At 37.4% G+C, this 10,420-nt stretch overlaps 1 protein-coding gene across 1 annotated transcript in view; it reads right to left on the reverse strand.

Moving 5' to 3' along the window:
- Nucleotides 1-1,667, reverse strand: part of LOC148073507 (tumor protein p53-inducible protein 11-like) — a 39,341-nt gene extending 37,674 nt beyond the window's left edge. Inside the window, exon 1 of the mRNA XM_087798064.1 lies at nucleotides 1,598-1,667. The gene's annotated coding sequence lies outside the window, so the exon portion shown is untranslated. The remainder of the gene's footprint in view (nucleotides 1-1,597) is intronic.
- Between the last annotated feature and the right edge of the window lie 8,753 nt (nucleotides 1,668-10,420).

Consider the following 10,420-nt stretch of genomic DNA (forward strand, 5'->3'; position numbering starts at 1 on the left):
TTTACCAAAGAAACATATTGTAAGTACTTTTCATCTCGTCTCAGTTGTTTTCTTATAAGATCGTGGAACTTACAAACAAGTGTAAACCTGTTGCCGTATGCTAATGAGCTAAGATAGTGTGAGGTAATTTATAAAGTGTTATGTGTGTTTGTACAAGGAGGTGGATCTATTATTGATTTGGTGATATCGTGACGCGCCGGCGGCTCCTCTCTGATGTCGCTCAATTTCGCCGATGCAAGTCCCACGAGACTGAGCGTTATAAGTGATGTTTTTCTCAGATCATGTCGGCACCGAAGCGCGGAAGTAAACAAAAGGGAAATATCGCATCGTTTTCCTTCTCTAAACCCCCGGACCTCATCTACAGTACTCGCGCGTGCACACAGCTACATTTTTAGGTGAAAGGAAAAATCTTAACTTAATATAGATATCGCAATTCAAGAAACCAATATCGAATATTGCACTTATTTCCAATGTCGTGCAGCCCTACCATATATTATGATTTATATATATATAGTATTGTCGAGCACTTGACTCTGGTGTTGCAGAATTTACAGACCACATGACTCTTGACGAAGTCGTAACTGCTTTCATTTGTTTTCAAACCAAAATATGTCCAAACATCAGCTTTAAAAGCTGCTGGTCACTGTATCCCCTCGTACCCAGTCATCACCAGGACCTCACAGGATTTCATTCTTCCTTTAACTGGAGAGGAAGTAATGAATGCTAACTTTTAATTGTCAATATAAAATTATTTTTTTACACACACTAAAATCTAAACCATAAAAGAACTATGATAAATAATGTAATACTATTTCAAAGACAAACAAAATATATACAAATATTTATGGAAGTTGGATTCAATACAAAAACAACCAAACTACTTGCCTGTTAATTGTTTATTAAATCGACTGAAAAAGTGTTGTAATATATCGATACAGTATCATGAAAATGTTTAAGTGTATCAATACTTTCTTACACTTCTATTAGATCCTTTTTTAGTTTGAATTGAACTAAACTATTAAATGATTTGCATCCTTGAGTTACTGAGATTGACATCTAGGATTTAACTCATGTATTCATGAAACATGGTCGTTAAAAATGTGTTTATTTAATCTTAATTTAAAGAATAAAACAAAATAAAATCATGTTTTAATGGATTAAATTCAGAATTTCGTTTATAATTTCAATGATTACTTTAACCTTTAATTCAACTGTACAAACACTAGTGTGATTTTTATCAACACGAATAAACGTGACAATACTTTACAAGGATAAATAAACAATTTTCTAAAACATTTCAATAAAAACACTAACCGTCAGAGAAGTTCGCGTCACAGGTTCGAACACTACAGAGATACACTTTCATGGGTCTGTCAAGGTTCAAGTTCACGTTGTGTAGCGAAAACACAAAGACTCACAACAAGTTACAAACATAGTTTGAAAAATAAAAATATAAGGTTTAGGCGCGCGCGCGCCGGCATGTTTCAAGCTAGCAGCTCGCGCTCGAACAAACACAAGAAAAACAGTCAAAACGTCTGAAAGTGAAGCTTTCGTTGGAGTCAAAGAAGCTCCAGGAGAAGATAAGGTTGGAACTTACAGCAGGAAGAGGCGCAGCTCCCGAGCTTCTGTGAGCGAGGACACGAGTGAGGAACATCCACAGGATCCACGGAGCTGCCCACTACCGTAATACACCCAGTTCCACCGGGGGGCGCACCAGGAATTCTCTGGTTATTTACCAAAGAGCGTTGCCGTAAAATCATTTACGCAACAATTATTTTTAACTTTAGCTTCGAATAAATAAAGTCGATTAAAAACAGCAGAGAAAATCATTCTCTATTTCATTTAAACGTTAAACATTGTTTTTTGAGAACTACCAAAAAAAAAAGAAAACTCAGGATATACACTTTAAATATTGAGAAGATTATATTGAGAGGAATATTAAAGCTATTATGAAATAAACATTATTGTATTATTAACATCAAGATAAAAGCATATTTTAAACTGTTTCATAATCCTCAGCAAATATCTCGTTTACATTTTAATTTAAATCAAAAATATTTTTGTTTTTGGCTTTTCAAATCATTTATATTTTAGTAAATAGTGTATAATTGAAACAAATTAATAATAATAATTTGTTAATTTTACAATTTTCATTTGTGAATTGAAAAATTAAAAAAGTAAATTATTCATATTATTGACTCGAATATTTATACATAAATGTTGTACATTTAAATTTGTTTTCTGTGGTATTGTTGCTATTCAACTTTTTTCATGAGCGAATACACGATATATCATTGTTTTGTTAGTTTTTTCCAAGTCTCTAATGACATTCAATAGAAATGTATTGATTTTATTTACTTTTGTTACAACTTTTTATTTGCTTTGTTTGTTCATTTTTGTGTTGTATTCGACTTCCTGCCTCTAGATGGCATCGGTCATTACATCCTCCGCAACTAAAGTAAGAATTAAATCCTGTAAGATCCTGGTGATGACTGAGGATGAGAGGATACAGTGACTCCAGCAGCTTTAAAAGCTGATGTTTGGACATATTTTGGTTTAAAAACAAATGAAAGCAGTTATGACTTCGTCAAGAGTCATGTGGTCTGTAAATTCTGCAACAACAGAGTCAATTTATCGCAATACTTCTTTTCACGATACTGTATCGATATTCGACAGAACTGTACCGATTATTAATTTAATTCATTTTTGGAGGATTTCAAATATTTTACCAAAGCTCTTTTATGGTTAATAGTTCAATAAAATGTGTGTAAAATAAAATATTTATTTGTTTTTTAATACAATAATAAATAATAATAATATATAATATAATAATAAAGAACAATGAAATCCTGTGAGATCTGACCAGCTACTGAGGACGAGAGGATGCAGTGACTCGGGACTTGGACATGTTTTGGTTTGAAAACAAATGAAGAGTCACGTGGTCTGTAAATTCTGCAACACCAGAGTCAAGTACTCGACAATATTACACATATGTATGAATATGTATCAACACATTCTAGTGTGGAGTTTGTATGTTGAGATGAGAACAAAAAGACCATTGTGTGTTTTGTTTTTCAATGAGGTTCATGATTCTGACCGACTCCCTGAGCTAGTTCCGCTCAGAAACATTTCCAGGTGCTTGTGTGTCCTTCCGTGCAGGAGATAATGCTGCCTACTGTGATTAACCTTTTCATCTCCACACAAATCCCCGTGAAGTCGTTCAGTCGATACCGCTGACACAACGAGCACAACCGTGAAAAAAAACACGGTGAAGAATCCCAGCAGATTTGCTGTAAACAAGAACAGTTTAATTGTGTTTTTTAATTGACTCTGTAACACCATCCAGGATCAACAGGCAGGTGTTAATAAAACAAGTCTTCGCCTCCGAGCAGAGACGGACCTCGGAGGATTTGTTGCTGGATTATGGGCAGAAGAAGAGACACGAGCTCACATGTATCAACCCACACCTCGTCTCTGATCAGAACATGCACAATAATGATCGGGTCAGACGCGAAGATTCTTCTGCTCATTAGCGATCCTGCTCATGAGACTATTTTATCAGTTGAACTTTAACGCTGGTAGTGTTACCACGGTGATATCAGTGCTATTGCCAAGATTTTTATTTTTTTATTTTTATTTTAATACGTTTATTAACATCCATTTATGCATATGTGTGAGAACAAACATCACTCATATGTTTAAACAAGTACATTGTAAAATAATAAATAAAGAGATTTCAATCATCAATGTGTGAGAACAAAGTAAGTAAAGGTTATTTGTAAAGTGCCTTTCTAGACCAGGGTCACAAAGCACAATCAAAAACATACACAGTTAAAATACAGTCAGTAGATCATCAAACACAGAGGAAGATCGTTCCAAAGCTTAGGAGCAACAGTCTGGAAGGATTTCTCTCCTCTGGTCCTGAACCGTGTTCATGAACCATCAGTAGATTCTGATCCACAGACCTCAGAGCCCGAGCTGGGGTGTAAGTCTGGATCAGATCCCTGATGGAAGGAGGAGCCTGACCATGAATAGATCTGAAAGTAAGAACCAGAATTTTAAAATTGATCAAATATATTGAAGTAAATATATTTTTAAATAAAGAGATAAATGTTTAACTTAGATCTAGAAAGCAAATATTTGATCCAGTACATATAAATATATTTATGCACTTATTAACCCCTGTGTTACCTCAGGGTCAAAGTGACCCAAAGGCCCGAAAACAAATGTAATTATTTGTTCATTTGATGAATGAAATACAAACATAAATACACATTTTAGGTACATAACTTTTTGTTTTTTTAGATATTCAGTCAGGATTAGTTTTTTTTAATGTCACTTTGTTCTGTTCATTCAGATAGTTTTGTATATTTGTTTTGTAATTGTTTAATTCATTTATACATCTTATTGTTTGATGGATAACTTTTATATTCTCAGAAACTTGTTTAGTTCTTTCAAACATATTTATGTTTTTTGTTATATATTATTTATGTGTTGAGCTAAGTCAGACATTTCTTCATAAGATTACTACTTTTTTTTTGTCATTTTATGAACTTTGTTTCATTCACCCAGTTAGAGATGGTGAACGTGTTGACGTATATATCTGGGAATATATGGTGAGGAAACTACATTTTTCAACTTAAATGACAAAAAAAAGAGAAATATTATTTTCTATTAAGTGTTTTTTGTCACAAAGGACAACAATTGCGTTAACATTTTTTTTTCAAAGCACAACATCTGAAAATTGTTATGAGCATTTTGAAAACTGAAAGTACCTTTCTTTCTTCTGAAGAGCGTAAGTGATATGAACTCAGAGTTATGGAGGATAAAATACTATCTGAGTGCAAAATGGTTGTTAATGTAGGAGGAATTTGTTCTTCGTCTTCACCCACTTAAACCAATCAAACAAACAGCAGCGTTTTTTTCAAGACCACTTCCACTTCTTACTTTTGTGCAGCAAAGACTAAGAGCTTTGAATCAATACATAATGACAACACATTTCGAGTTGTTAGAGCTCTGGTACAAGTTCAATTGGAGTTTGTTTGTTCTCCCCGTGTTGCGTGGGTTTACTCCGGGCACTCCGGTTTCCTCCCGCAATCCAAAAACACACAGAGATTGATTGAGAACTTTGGGAAATTGTCCATAGGTATGAGTGTGTGTGTGAATGGTTTTCTATATTTGTGTGTCCTGAGGCAGACTGGCGTCCTGTCCAGGGTGTCCCCCGCCTCTCGCCCGAAGAAGCTGGGATAGACAGGCAGAAACAGACAGACAGACAGAGTCGACTCAAAAGAAAAATAAATACCAAAACATCAATGAATTAATTAAAAAAAACCTGTCAGCGTTCCCTCCTGCATGAAATGACAGCAGCATCACACGCCTACACACACATACACACACACACACACACTGCAGATGAATAAGAAGGAAAAATGAACACCACATCCTCATTTCCTCCAATTGTGTGAAAATTCCAATTCCTGTATTTGGAGCTGCATCTAAAAATAGAGCATGAGGAAATGTTTAACATCAGATTTAACGACAAAGATTCTTCTTCACTTTTTTTTAATTTTTTTTAAAAACTTTTTAAAACAGACACACATTTTTTAAAACATATTTTTGTCAGCAATATACGTTAAATATATAAGCAATATAAGTTATGAGTCATTCTGTATGAGCTGTGGTGGGGGCTACACCCTCGACTGCACGTGGTTTACTAAGCTCTCGACTACATTTGAGTTCAGAAATTGCGATTAATTGTCGTTTTTTTTCTCTTTCTTTTTCTTCACCTACTACTACAACTTACTTTATCAATATATTCAACATCCTCAGTCGTGGGGATCCATCTTCACGTTGTAGTTTTGTAGTACGTTTTGTAGCACATCTTCGAAGAGCCTTCAAATGAAGGATTTCCACAGCATAATGAAACAAGAGAGTGAAGGATATATGAGTCATGAACCTTCTGCACGAGCTGTGTTGGGGCCGCACCCTGGACTGCGCCTGGTTTACTAATCTCTCACCTACAATTTAGAAGTTACGAAATTGAGGTCGATTTTCATTTTGTTGAGTATGACGTGAAGCAAACTGCTGTTTCTTCTTAGAATACTTTTTTCTTCACCTTCGTAAAAACTAAATTAAATAATAATAATCTTAACTTTGTAGTTATGTCATGCAATTTTATTTCATGTTTATTCTGATTACATAAGGAAGAGCTTTACGTAGTTGTGACTTTAAAATAAGACTTTTTGTCTTCCGTTCTGTTAAAGCAGACCTGCAGCCCTTTGACTGTATTTATGTGGCCCTCGTAATGTCAAAGTTTGATCATGTATACATTTTTCTAATGCATTAACAAATGTATTTTGGATTTATTATTAATTTACTTTTGTCACATAAGACTTATTTACTTTTTCCTCCTTTTTGAGTGTATTTTGTGAGCATATATTAATCCCTCAAAATATTTTTTAATAGTTTAAGAAATGTTTTGAAAAAAACTCATATATACAAGAATAAAATTGCAGTTCATTTATCTTAATAAATGTCACGGCCTAATGACGCATTTCCTTTTTTTAAGGGATTTTCTCATCTCTCTTTTTGCTTGACGGCCCCTAAGTACATTCACAGAATTGAATGTGGCCTCTTGAAGAATTATAATTGCCCACTCGTGTGTTAAAGTATCGTTATTTAAAGAGTGATCACAGTTATATTTGATATTATATGATATTCTCTAGTCTCTATTATGAGTCGTTCAACTAGTCCTTCAACTAGTCCTTCAACGGTGGTGAATGGATGGACTCACACTTGACGAGCTTCTGTGAGTACGCACGAAGAAGACGACGTGACTCATGCGACCATCTCTGATCCTCCGATGCGGGTATTTACCGACCAACACTGGAAGAAGAGGCTCGAGCGCCGATTGCAGGCTGTGTGACTTCAAAGGTCAAGAATGACACGACGAGCCTCGACTCTCTGAACGACCGTCGGCACGAGCCTCTGTTCTTCATCCAAATGAAAGATTAATTGAAGAAACTGATGCAGAAATGATGGAGGCTTTTATATTTAACAAGTCCAAGATGAATGACTAAACGTAACACAAAAGGAAGCTTCTACTTCACACATTCACTTCCATACCTTTTCCTGAACGATGCTTTTTTCCAGTAACAATTTTACAAGATCAATTCTAACAAAATAAAATGACGTCACACAGGGTGTGAGTCCTCGATATTAACGTAAATGTTGTTGTATGTTAGTTATTTCATGTGTTCATTGAACTGTTCGGATTGATCGTCTCATTGTTTCTAATTATTTACTTCATTTCGTTGTTTGTTTTTTCATCTCACAGAATTGTTTTTGTCGTCAAGTGGGTTCAATTTGAAGGAGGGATATGTGTTGAAAAGTACATGGAAAAATGTAATTTGTTATTGATGGAAACATTGATATGGATTAGATAATAAATAAAGTGAACCACAAACTGTAGTGGACCATATAAAACGACTCGGCAGGCCGGATTCGGTTCCCTGAACCATGAGTTTAACACACGTGGTCTACACGAGAATCTCGAGGGTGAGTCTTCGATGGGTTCACATCCCAGAGTTTCACTGGCCGACGTGTTCCTACCTCGACATTTAGAATCTCAATGACCTCATTAGCAGAAGAAGCACAAACGTCATTAGTAATGAATTCTAATGAGGAACGTAACAAGGCGTCGGTGAAGGGAGGACACCAGGACGAACAAAAACTAATCTTTAATTTCAACTATCACTTGATATCCAACAAACAGATTCATCATTCCGTAGAGCAGACGTGTTCAACTCCGGAGGAAGATAATTGTACTTCAGAATGTTTTTTTGGTCTAATTGGCTGTTGCTGTCCTTGAAAGTTGTTGTGTTTGTCGACATAAAGACAAAGTGAAGGTTTTTTAATTGATTTTGTAGCAACATTTATTGCTTCGTATCTACATGAGGATTGTTGTTCAGCTATGTAGCTCAAGGCCAGCGTGTTGCTGTCATTCTTTCAAGACCGTTTTCTCTGCAAACAGAGCAAATGTTGTTTTGGCAACGACATGATTGTGACTCATCGCAGCAACAATTAACGTCGACACAAAACACGCTGGAGCCGAGAGACACATATTTCTGTCTGAGAAACTGAGCTGAGACGAGCGATCGTCGAGGTTCTCGCGAGCAACACGTGGATTCGTCCTCAGCGGTGCTGACGGTGCAGCTGATGTGTCGATGATGACAGCGATCCTCGCTCCTCTCTGCAGGAAGGGAGGAGAGAAGCTCACTCCTGATGTCTGCTGTGGTGACTTCTCTCCAGGGATCCACGAGGACAGCTGGCTCGGAGAACAGACCTCTGGGCCTGATGAGTCCTCGACTGAAGATCAGACTATATTTAGAAATCAGGCTCATGCAAAGTGATACGATGATGGATGGATGGATGGATGGATGGATGGATGGATGGATGGATGGATGGATGGATGGATGGATGGATGGATGGATGGATGGATGGATGGATGGATGGATGGATGGATGGGTGGATGGATGGATGGATGGATGGATGGATGGATGGATGGATGGATGGATGGATGGATGGATGGATGGATGGATGGATGGATGGATGGATGGATGGATGGATGGATGGATGGATGGATGGATGGATGGATGGATGGATGGATGGATGGATGGATGGATGGATGGATGGAGAGAGAGAGAGAGAGAGAGAGATGGATGGATGGATGGATGAGAGAGAGAGAGAGTGAGAGAGAGATGGATGGATGGATGAGAGGGAGAGAGAGAGATGGATGGATGGATGGATGGATGGATGGATGGATGGATGGATGGATGGATGGATGGATGGATGGATGGATGGATGGATGGATGGATGGATGGATGGATGGATGGATGGATGGAGAGAGAGAGATATGGATGGATGGATGGATGATGGATGGATGGATGGATGGATGGATGGATGGATGGATGGATGGATGGATGGATGGATGGATGGATGGATGGATGGATGGATGGATGGATGGATGGATGGATGGATGGATGGATGGATGGATGGAGAGAGAAAGAGAGAGATGGATGGATGGATGGATGGATGGATGGATGAATGGATGGATGGATGGATGGATGGATGGATGGATGGATGGATGGATGGATGGATGGATGGAAAGACCGACAGAAAGATGGATGGTTTAAATTAAAGTGATAGAATAAAATACAAAAAATCTAGGTCATCAAAAGTGAAGTAAGTTTATAAATAAAGTTAAATTCGAGCTGAAGCAGGAAGTGAAGTTTGTACTCGTTCATCAGGACAAAAACATTCCATTGAAGCATTTTTCATGGATTATGGAGGATTTTTTTTCTCCATTTTTTTATCTCTTCTATCCATCTTGTCCTCTAAGCTTATGATGCTGCTCTGCTCATTAAAAGACTGCGATGTTACACAATCGTTGGAAAAAACTTGACCACGAGTCACACGTGTTGTTTTCTTCAAACTTTATTTTTGCTCTAGAAAAGAAGACGAGCAAACATTTCTCGCATATTAATATCTTTATCTTCGGTGACCAAGCATTTATCTCATAAATGAACCATTGAAACAGTTTCTTAACATCGTCTGAAATCTGAATCTTTAAAGATGGAAAATGCGCGACAATTTGTTAAATCAATTTTTATATTTGCTTTTTTAAATTTTTGCTGTTGCTGTTGTTTTTGATATTGTTTACATACTGTGAACAATAATGACAGTAGTAATGTGGAACAAAGACACGTCAAAGTTCACAATATGAACACTTTGTCTTCACATGACACTAGAGATCAAAGTACTCACCAACAGTCAGAGGAACTTCCTGAGGTGACTCGTCCCTCGACCACACACGTAAGGTGATGTATAAATATGCTTTTATTTTGTTATTACTCCTCTTTTGTCTTTGTCTTTGACCCTTGACCAGGCTCACGACACTCGACTGGAACCGATCAGCGACCGTGCAGTTGCAATTTGGAGCTTCCTCGTACCAGTCCGTGGTGTCGGATAGCAATCGCTTCTCCGCTGGTACAGTTGACCTCCCTATTGTTCCTCCATCGCTCTTGTCTCTGCTGCCTTTGAACCTTGCTAGCCAATTCTGTGAGTGTGATTTCCATCGTTTGTTCCTTGTTTTCTTTTTTGCGCTTGTGTTGAGTTGTGTTTGTTCACGACAATATCTTGAAGAGACACAAACGCTGACGCAGCAGTTCATTCCCTGCGTAGGAAACAGGAAGTAAGACGAGGACGAGTCTTTCCTGCGACCGTCAGGATATATTTGGAGTCATTCGATGCTGCAGGTGAAGGTTGTTCTGATGCAAGGTCGGCCCGAGATTATCCGTCCGGACCAATCCTTCGGTCGCCTCCGATGTTCTTTCACGAAGATGAACGTTCGCCCTCAATG

Source organism: Callionymus lyra, chromosome 8 (assembly GCF_982586985.1).
Source record: "Callionymus lyra chromosome 8, fCalLyr1.hap1.1, whole genome shotgun sequence".
Lineage (NCBI taxonomy): Eukaryota > Metazoa > Chordata > Actinopteri > Syngnathiformes > Callionymidae > Callionymus > Callionymus lyra.